The sequence below is a fragment of the Callithrix jacchus genome, chromosome 14, assembly GCF_049354715.1.
Source record: "Callithrix jacchus isolate 240 chromosome 14, calJac240_pri, whole genome shotgun sequence".
Lineage (NCBI taxonomy): Eukaryota > Metazoa > Chordata > Mammalia > Primates > Cebidae > Callithrix > Callithrix jacchus.
The window spans coordinates 6,219,477-6,230,732 of NC_133515.1; the positions used below are offsets into that span (position 1 = coordinate 6,219,477).

The following is an 11,256-nucleotide window of genomic DNA, read 5'->3' on the forward strand; positions in this document are numbered from 1 at the left end:
CTATTAAAACATGGGACACAGCTGGGTGTGGTGGCTCGAGCCTGTAATCCCAGCACTTTGGGAGGCTGAGATGGGTGGATCACAAGGTCAAGAGATCAAGACTCTCCTGGCCAGCATGGTAAAACCCTGTCTCTACTAAAAATACAAAAATTAGCTGGGTGTGGTGGCAGGTGCCTGTAGCCCTAGCTACTCAGGAGGCTGAGGCAGGCGAATGGCTTAAACCAGGAAGGCAGAGGTGGCAGTGATTCAAGATCATGCCACTTAATTCCAGCCTGGACAGAGAGAGACTTTCTCTGGAAAAAAACAAACAAAAACAAAAAATGTGGGACTCTAACAACTCCTAAAGCCAGTAGGAGCAGATGCAGCATTGTCAGGGATTGAAGGGCTCTTCCTTCCTACTCTTACTTGATATGTCTTAAAGCATTTTTGTAAGTTACCTTGCCCATTCACAAGTTGGTTTAATTCATGCCTGTGTTTAAAATATAATATTTGTTTTTGTTTGCTTAAGCTCTTTTCAATTTTAAGATAATTTATTACACTTAAAATCACTCTCTGGCCACAATACTTAGTAGCATAGAGCATTAGATGGCATCTTTGAATAGTTGATTATTGTGTCTGAGAGGAAAAACACATTAGAATATAAAATTATACCAAAGAGAAAGGATTTCCAGGAATACCATAGAATTAGAACAAGGGTGTTGGAGGTTTTCAAAAAGTTACACAGAAAAAAAATGTAAGTACAGAAAGTATAATTAAAGTTTCTATACACAGAATGACTTAAGCTTACATTTTAGTTAAAAATAAATCACTGGTTTTTTTTAGAACTAAGAATCTAGCCACTCAGTTTCAGTGATTCTCACTAAATCCTGATAATATTGGTATATTTTTATCCATTATAATTTTTTCATTTTTAAAAAATTCCTTAGAATTTAAGGTACAATCTTTAACTTAACATCTTATCTTGATAAGCTGCAGACTAGAATCAATTATCTGATGTAACTCACAAGAAAAAGTCAATGATAAATCTTTATTTATAAGATGGTTTGCACCTTATTAAGATGACATTAACTGGAAGTTGTGACATATTAGTGGTCAAATATTTAAAACCCAGTTTGGCAAAGGGACATTGGACATAAATCCTTGACTTCAAGAGTAAGGGCTGGGTACAGTGGCTCATGCCTGTAATCCCAACACTTTGAAAGGCTGAAGCAGGCAGATCACTTGAACCCAGCAGTTCAAGACCAGCCTGGCCAACATGGCAAAACCTCTTCTCTACTAAAAACACAAAAATTAGCTGAGCATGGTGGCAGTTGCCTATGGTCCTAGCTCCTTGGGAGACTGAGGCACAAGAATCACTTGAGCCTGGGCAGAGGTTGCAGTGAGGCATGATCATGTCTGCACGCCAGCCTAGGTGACAAAAATAGAGTAAATCAATAGAATAGGGACCAGTAACATCGTTCTTTTCTTTGGCTTGAATTCCAGAAGGCAACATAATCATTCTGATAATGAAAAATGGGGTCAAGTTAGAATAAGAATATAAGTGTCACTGAAAGTGGGTAGGTTCTCTGACAACTGTTATGGGGCATGGAAACTAAGTTGGTAGTAGGTGGTAACTATGGCAGTTTTCATAGAATTTGATACCTGGGAAATATGAGTTATCTAACATAAGACTATGAAAAAGATTGACTACCAAAGCTCAAATTTACTTTCATTTTTAGGATTATTTTAACACTGGTAATACAGACACCAGGGAATTGTAACTCTGGTATAGTGTGAACTAAAACGTTTACAACTTCATTACAAAGAAAAGACAAAGATCTGAAATATGTATTTGAAGCAAGTGAAATGACCATTTTTGTAGCATAAAAGCGGTTGCCTATTGGAAGTTCTATATTGTTTATTCTGAGATGAACTATGTAATGTTAAAGCTCAAAGTTTCTAGAGAAATTTTATCCTGGTATTTTATTCACATGTTCTCTTGATGTAACCTGGATGCCCATACATTACTAAAATCCAGCAACACTAAGTCTAATTTTATTACAACTCAAGGTTGGGTTTTTTTGATGTAGTTTTCCCACATTTCTAAATACACTATTCCTTGGTTTTAAAAAAAAGCATGCCAAAGCCAATCTTAACCAAAACCCAAATTACTCTGTATTTAGGTTACGCAGTGTTTCTGGAAACACTTTTCTGCAGTGTGCAGGTTCGCTAGAATCTTTCATCACCCAGCCCTATTTCTAACACATTTAAGATTTCCATGGCTTTATTTTTCCATCACACAGAATTCTTGAGTATGGAACTACGTGGAAAAATCCTTTGACAGCTGGCAGAGAAATCTCCCAGGTAAGTGCTAGTTATGCAAATTTGTAGAAAACACCCAGAATCTATCAAGTTAAGGATTAAATGACCTTAAGTTTAATGGCCAGACACTTATTTACCTGGTTGGGCCCAACATTGTGCCAGAGAGCAATGCAAAAGATCTAGGAGGCCTTCAGTGCAGCCTGCCTCCTAGGACACAGGTTGCTAAGGCAATTTCCTTCTTTCCTTCTTCTTTTCTTTTTCTTTCTTTGTTTCTTTCTTTCTTTTATTTTATTTTTTTTTTGTACTTTCTTCTTTCTTTCTCTATTTATTTGTTTTCATTGTACTTTAAGTTCTGGGGTACATATGCAGAACTTGCAGGATTGTTACATAGGTAGACACATGCCGCGGTGCTTTGCTGCATCCATCCCCCCATCACCTACATTAGGTATTTCTCCTAATGTTATCCCTCCCCAATCTCCCCACCCCCTGCTGTCCTTCCCCTAGCTCCTGACCCCCCAACAGACCCCAGTATGTGATGTTCCTCTCCCTGTATCCATGTGTTCTCATTGTTCAATACCCATTTATGAGTGAGAATATGTGGTGTTTGGTTTTCTGTTCTTGTGTCAGTTTGCTAAGAATGATGGTTTCCAGCTTCATCCAAGTCCCTGCAAAGGACACAACTCCCCCTTTTTTATGGCTACATAGTATTCTATGGTGTATATGTGCCACATTTTCGTTATCCAGTCTGTCATTGATGGGCATTTGGGTTGGTTCCAAGTCTTTGCTATTGTAAACAGTGCCACAATGAACATACATGTGCATGTGTCTTTTTTTTGGGGGGGGTGGGGAGGAAGGCAGAAAGGAAGGGAATAAGGATGGTAGGGAGGAAGGAAGGGATGAAGGAAGGAAGGAAGGGAGGAAGCGGGGAGGGTGAGAGGGAGGGAGGGAGGGAAGGGAAGAAAGGAAATCAAGCAATGAAAGAGACATTGCCGACCTGGATCTAGAGGTTTACAAGTTAATTTCTTTTTTTTTGAGAGAAGGAAAGAAAAAAAAAAAATAAGTAAAGGAGAGGAAGAAAGAGGAAGAGAAAGAGGGAGAGTAAATGGAAATATTGCTTTATTTTGAAAAAAATTGGGTATTAATAATGGCCAATCAATGTTTCATTTAAACTAATGGGTAGGTGTGATGTGGTATTGACAAGAATGTATATTTTGTGTATTTGATGTGGAGAGCTCTATAAATATTTATTAAGTTTACTTGTTCCGGATCTGAGTTCGAGTCCTTGATATCCTTATTAATTTTCTGTCTCATTGAATCTAAGTCTCCTATCTGGGTATTAGGATCGTTAGCTCTTGTTGTTGCATTGATCCTTTTACCACTATATCTTTGTTGCTTTAAAATCTATTTTATCCGATACAAGAATTGCAACTCCTGCTTTTTATTTATTTATTATTTATTTTTGCTCTCCATTTGGTTGGTAAATCTTTCTCCATCCCTTTGTTTTGAGTCTTTGTGTATCCTTGCATGTGAAACAGGTCTGGATGTAACATGCCGTTGGGTTTTGGCTGTGTCTTTTGATTGGGAATTCAGTCAATTTAAATTTAGGGTTACTGCCATTTGATGTTGACTGGCTGTTTTATCCATTTGTTGGTGTAAATTCTTCTTTATGTTGGTGCTCTTTACTTTTTGGTGTATTTTTAGAAAGGCTAATACTGGTTGTTTCTTTCTGTGTGTAATGCTTCTTTCAGAAGCTCTTGTAAAGCAGGCCTGGTGGTAATAAAATCTCTGAGTTCTTGCTTGTTCATAAAAGATTTTATTTTTCCTTCAGTTGTGAAGCTTAGTTTGGCTGGATATGAAATTCTGGGCTGAAGGTTCTGTTCTTTGAGGATGTTGAATATTGGCCCCCACTCTCTTCTGGCCTGTAGAGTTTCTGCCGAGAGATCTGCTGTAAATTTGATAGGCTTGCCTTTGTGGGTAATCTGACCTTTCTCTCTGGCTGCCCTTAGTATTTTCTCCTTCGTTTCAACCCTGGTGAATCTAACGATTATGTGCCTTGGGGTTGCTCTTCTTGAGGAATATCTTTGTGGTGTTCTCTGTATTACCTGGGGTTGAATGTTGACCTGCTTTGCTAGTTTAGGAAAATTTTCCTGAATAATATCCTGAAGGGTATTTTCCAGCTTGGATTCATTCTCTCTGTCGCATTCAGGTACACCTATCAAACGTAAATTTGGTCTTTTCACATAGTCCCACATTTCTTGGAGACTTTGCTCATTCCTTTTTATCCTTTTTTCTCTAATCTTTTCTTCATGTTTTATTTCATTAAGTTGGACTTTGACCTCTGATATCTCTTCTTCTGCTTGAACAATTCGAGTGTTTAAACGTGTGCATACTTCTCGGAGTTCCTGTATTGTATTCTTCAGTTCCATTAATTCACTCATACTCCTCTCTAAGTTGTCTATTCTCAATAGGATTTCATCAAACCTTTTTTCAAAGTTCCTAGTTTCTTTACGTTGGGCTACAACATGTTCTTTTAACTCACCGAAGTTTGTTATTATCCATTCCTTGAAGAGTGATTCTGTCATCAGGAGGCGCTCGTTCTCCATCAAGCCTTGTTCCATTGTTGATGTGGAACTGTGATCATCTTTAGAGGGAGAGGCGTTCTGACTTTGAGTATTCTCAGCTTTTTTACGCTGGTTTCTTCCCGTCATTGTAAATTTATCCTCCTGTCGTCTTTGAAATTACCAACTTTCAGATTAGGTCTCTAGAGTGGACGTCCAGGTTGTTAGTTCCCAGGGCCAGAGCAGCGGCATTAAAACTGATGGTGCTTTTCTGCCCAGGATTCTCCTGTCGGGCTTCCTTCTTGTGTCCGTAGTAGGCAACTCTGCCTTCCCGGGCCTCCAAACCTCGGTCAGAAGGGGAACCGGTCCCGTTTACTCTGCGCTGAGCGCTGCCGCGTCGAGGTGCCGGCGGAACCGTTGCGCCGACCACGAGAGTCGCGCTGGCGACTCATGTGTTTCCACCACTGGGGGATCTTCTGCTCCGTGAGCGACCAGACTTTGTCTGAAAGTGTGGCGTCCTCTAGTTCTCCGTGCCTTCCCTGAGAGCTGCAACCCCGGGATGTTAGCGATCGACCATCTTGGATCGTTCTCCGCATGTGTCTTTATAACAGAATGATTTATAATCCTTTGGGTATATACCCAGTAATGGGATTATGGGTCAAATGAAATTTCTATTTCTAGATCCCTGAGGAATTGCCACACTGCCTTCCACAATGGTTGAACTAATTTACACTCTCACCAACAGTGTAACAGCATTCCTATTTCTCCACATCCTCTCCAGCAATTTCTGTTGAACTTTTTCAAACCCATTTGACAAGTGACAGAACATGTACTTAATGAGAAGTTTAAAGAATAGCAGCTTGTGGTTTAGGATTTCTAGGGTAAAGAACAACTAAGTGAGAAAGAAAAGTGGTCTAGACATTATAAGAATCTTGAGTCCAGTGAAAAATGGTTAACATTCTTTAAGAAGGAACAGGTTAGGTGACTCTTCAAGCTGCTGTAAGGAAGCTGAGCAATTGGACTGTGGTTAGGATAACTCCATGGTAGTCCTAGAGCCTAAGGTCTTTTATAGTAAAATATGGGTTGTATCTCCTTCAGAAAACCTCCATGGATTCCAAAAAGAGGCTGCTGGCTTCTTAAAAATATATATTGCTATATCCTCACCTTCTCAACTCTACAAACCTCTACCTGTCACCCAAGCTGGGGACTCCTGTGTCTCCTCAATGTGACAACTGATCACAGGCAGAGCTTCAAGTGCTTTATCCACCTCCCCTTCCAGCCCCTGCTTCACCCAAGGCCCTTAGAACTCTCCTTAAACAAAACCTTCCCAGCCTCACCTTTACCCTTTCTGCTACTTTCCACTGTGGCCGCGCTTGATGTTTTTCATAGTGATCCACTGCCAAAGCATTAGCACCAGGTTCTAGAACATTCAGGTTGTACCTAGCTTGCAGGCTAACTGACCCCTTGTAATTCCCTTTATGTGAGCCCTCTGTGTGTGTTCTCTGAAACACCTGTTCCAATTTTCTGCACTTGCTGATTCTGACCTACTCACAGCCTTACTCATGTATTCTCAATCTAGCCTGAGGATGAGGTTATACCCCTTCCTTCTAAAGTCTATTTTTCCTGGCATTAATGCCTTGTTCTGAAGGTAACTCCCTCTCATCTAATGGAGTGGATTCCATCTTTAATTCTAAAATCAGTCTGCTATATTCATCTCCTCCTCCAATTCTTCTCTTTAAAATTGCATTTCACCTCCCCACTTTGGGAATGCAGCAATTTTGGTTCAGGCCTCTAAATGTCCCAGTGCTTTTGAAGATGTGATCCCCACCCACCTCCCTCTCATCAGCTAGAAGAGCTTGTGAAAATGCAGCTTCTCTAAATGCAGTGTGGTGTCCTGGATTTGATGCTGGGACAGATAAAGAGTGTGAGTGGAAAATCTGATGAAGTCTGGAGTCAAGAGTAATGTGCCAACACTGACTTTTTAGTTTTTAAAAATGTACCACGTCGATACAAGATGTTCACATTAGTGGGGAACTGGTAAGGGCATAGAGAAACACTGCGTTGTTTTTGTGACTTTTTGTAAGTTTCTTTTTATAAAACAGCATTTCGGGTCCTGGAACCAATGAATCTCCATTCCTGGGGCCAAAGCCTAGAAATCTAAAGTTGTAGCAGATACCCTGAATGATTCAAATTGAAATTCTAGTCCTGTCAATTTCCTTTTATTCCTTGTCTGAACAGTTGCCTCTCCCTTGTTTCACTTACCTTAACATGAGTTAATCCTTTAACGCTTCTGAATCCTAAGATTTAAGTCCTGGGCCGGGCGCGGTGGCTCAAGCCTGTAATCCCAGCACTTTGGGAGGCCGAGACAGGTGGATCACGAGGTCGAGAGATCGAGACCATCCTGGTCAACATGGTGAAACCCCGTCTCTACTAAAAATGCAAAAAATTAGCTGGGCATGGTGGTGCGTGCCTGTAATCCCAGCTACTCGGGAGGCTGAGGCAGGAGAATTGCCTGAACCCAGGAGGCGGAGGTTTTGGTGAGCCGAGATCGTGCCATTGCACTCCAGCCTGGGTAACAAGAGCGAAACTCCATCTCAAAACAAAACGAACAAACAAAAAAATCAAGCTTTAATTCATTCTGCTTCTGTGATTGGAATTTGCTTGGGTTTAATGATTAATAAAAGTTTTGCTGCTTAAATTTTAGGCACATCTGAAAACTATGATTTTAGAATTAAAATCCACATCTTTCCTTATAGATCCTTAGGAAGCAGTGTATCTCTACATGTAAACATGAAAAGAGACTTCTATGGCATTTCTTTATTTTCCTTGCTATTGCTTTAATGCATTTCAAAATTGATGTACATTAATTGGGAACAAAGAAACAAAAACACATTTCATTTTATCATAAATATCCATATTTAACAAAAATGTCATATCATTATCTTTCTGTAAATAGAATACATACAAAACATTTTTACAAATAATAAAATTAACAAAAATAGATGGGACTAACATAACCAAATACAACTTCCTTTCTACTGACTGTCGGGAACAAAACAGAAACAAGACTTAGCAAGATAATTTGGGTTTCTTTTTGTTAGTGTTAAAACTTCAGATTTAGGCCGGGCGCGGTGGCTCAAGCCTGTAATCCCAGCACTTTGGGAGGCCAAGGCGGGTGGATCACGAGGTCAAGATATCGAGACCATCCTGGTCAACAAGGTGAAACCCCGTCTCTACTAAAGATACAAAAAATTAGCTGGGCATGGTGGCGCATGCCTGTAATCCCAGCTACTCAGGAGGCTGAGGCAGGAGAATTGCCTGAACCCAGGAGGCGGAGGTTGTGGTGAGCCGAGATCGCGCCATTGCACTCCAGCCTGGGTAACAAGAGCGAAACTCCGTCTCAAAAAAAAAAAAACTTCAGATTTATAATCTCATCTATGTTATATAGATTTTAACCAGGACCTACGCATGGGCAAAGACTTCCTGACTAAAACACTAAAAGCAATGGCAACAAAAGCCAAAATTGACAAATGGGATCTAATGAAACTAAAAAGCTTCTGCACAGCAAAAGAAACATCATCAGAGTGAAGAGGCAACCTACAGAATGGGAGAACATTTTTGCAATCTATCCATCTGACAAAGGGCTAATATTCAGAATCTACAAAGAACTTACACAAATTTACAAGAAAAAGACAAGCCCATCAAAAAGTGGGCGAAGGATATGAATGGACACTTCTCAAAAGAAAACATTTATGCAGCCAGCTAACATGTGAAAAGAAGCTCATCATCACTGGTCATTAGAGAAATGCAAATCAAAACCATAATGAGATACCATCTCACACCAGTTAGCATGGCGATCATTAAAAAGTCAGGAAACAACAGATACTGGAGAGGATGTGGAGAAATAGGAACGCTTTTACACTGTTGGTGGGAGTGTAAATTAGTTCAACCACTGTGGAAGACAGTGTGGTGATTCCTCAAGGATCTAGAACCAGAAATATTATTGGACCCAGGAATCCCATTGCTGGGTATATACCCAAAGATTATAAGTCATTCTACTATAAAGACACAGGCATGTGTATGTTTATTGTGATACTGTTCACAATAGTGAAGACTTGGAACCAACCCAAATGCCCATTGTGACAGACTGGATAAAGAAAATGTGGCACAGATACACCATATGCCATGAATACTATGCAGCATATAAAGGATGAGCTCATGTCCTTTTCAGGGACATGGATGAAGCCAGGAACCATCATTCTCACCAAACTAACACAAGAACAGGAAACCAAACACTGTGTGTTCTCACTCATAAGTGGGAGTCGAACAATGAGAATACATGGTCACAGGACACACCAGGACCTGTTGGGTGGTGGGGGACTAGGGGAGGGCTAGCATTAAGAGAAATACCTAATGTGGATGATGGGTTGATGGGTGCAGGAAACCACTATGGCATGTGCATACCCATGTACAAACCTGCATGTTCTGCATGTGTACCCCCGAACTTAAAGGGTAAAAAAACCAAAAAAACAAAAACTACTACAACTGCATATTAGGCATGAAAAACTAACCTTTAGGACCACCAAACTGTAAAACTGCTACCAACAGGAAGTTGGTACACCAGTTGGTACACCAAACTGTAAAACTGCTACCAATAGGATCCTATTACTTGAATCATTGAAAACCAAGTAAATTATAAGGAGTATGTGGGTCAGAAAGCAGGCCAAAGAATTATTAGCTCTGTTATTCTGTATGTCATATGATGTCATGAACTTCAGTTACAAAAACAAAACTGTTTACAAAGACTATGAAAAGTGTCCAAATTATTAGTCTCTTAAAATAGGAGCAGAGATGTCCTAGAAGTGTTAGGCAAGTCCTCCTCTTTAGTTAACACTCTAAGTAATTACCTATACAGTATACTACATTTTAAAAAAAGAGACTGATAATTTTTATTACTGATTTCATCATTTCTTTCGTTTTCTTCACTTTGAATTTGAAGCAAGGTCCATAAGTCACTTTGTGTCTATATTTATGGCTGGCACTACACAGGCCACATGGGACAGGGCAGGGGGCCAGAGCTTCAGTGTGGAATGCTCAACAATGATGCAGGAAGAAATGCTTCACTTTTGGTGTAATGAGGATTTAGGAACAAAAAGAGCCTTTACAGGAAGGGCTTCAAGCAGGTCAGTGTGGAACCAAGGCTGTGATGCTGAACTTGAAATAGTGAAAGTGAAAGTTTAGATTTGAAAACTGGAAGGAAAATCAGAGAACACTTGGCTTAGGTTTACAAAGGCTATGCAAGAATGACTTTGCTTTAGTCAATGTGATGAGAGAAAAAGGATCCTCAGTTGCATGATGTACTTTTACTGCTGGTTGTATTGACACCATAATTGAGTGGATCTGTAAGGAAACCAGAGACCCTTCAAATGGGGCAATTTAGTGGGACTGTAAATGGGGCAACCATTTTGGAAAACAGTCTGGCAGTTCCTCAACACGGGAAGCACAGAGCTGCTACATCACTCAGCAATTCCACTCCCAGGCATATTCTCCCAAGAGACGTGAAAAGGTGGACCTACAAAAACTTGTATGTAAATATTTACAGCAACATTATTTGTAATAGCCAAAAGTGAAAACAACTCAAATGCCTATCAAATTAGAAACAAATGTTACTGTATGTATATTCATATTCAATGTAATAATAAATTGCCTGCGTACTGATGCATGCTTCAACACTGATTAACCTAAGTGAAAGGAAAAATGCTAAGGGAAAGAAGCCAGTCACAAAATGCCACCTATTATGTGACTCCATTCACATGAACTATCCAGACGGAGCACTGTGGTAGAGAGGGAAGGTAGACTGGTGGTTGCCAGGCAGGGGAGAAAGAGGAATGCAGAGTGACTCTTCATGGGTTTGAGTTCTTTGGGGGATGGTGAAAATGTTCTGAACACAGGTAGTGATGACAACTGCCCACCTCTGTGGAAACACCACACACCCTAGTTATGAGCCAAGTGGCACACAGGGCAATGAGAGGAGATCTTGAAGCATCACAATGGAAAGAGGTCTGTAGCATTAGGAAGCACACAGGGCTTCATTTCATCCCAGGGGCTCAGCCCCAGAGCCCCAGAGAACAGCTGGGTCCTGCCCACCCCGCTCCACAGAGACCCTCCCTGGCCTTCACAGCCCAGGCTTCCAGGGGCTTCAGAGGGGAAAGGGGGGTTCCTGCCACCCTACCCTGCACTCAGGCAGTGCTGGTGATGTGCGATCAGCGGAGTTGGGAGGACTGGGAAGTGCAGCGGGGCCATGACCACCACCAGGACAGCCAATCACCCCCAGGACACCCAGTCCCTCCCACCACACCTGATGACTTTCACCAGACCCGGCTGCCCCCACTGCACC

The 11,256-nt window shown here is 40.9% G+C and overlaps 1 long non-coding RNA gene across 1 annotated transcript in view; it reads left to right on the plus strand.

The window, feature by feature from the left end:
• LOC144579216 (uncharacterized) overlaps positions 1-10,575 on the plus strand; it is a 42,612-nt gene extending 32,037 nt beyond the window's left edge. The window contains exons 5-6 of the long non-coding RNA XR_013526297.1: positions 2,283-2,343; positions 8,308-10,575. This is a non-coding gene — a long non-coding RNA (uncharacterized LOC144579216). The remainder of the gene's footprint in view (positions 1-2,282; positions 2,344-8,307) is intronic.
• The last annotated feature ends 681 nt before the right edge of the window (positions 10,576-11,256 follow it).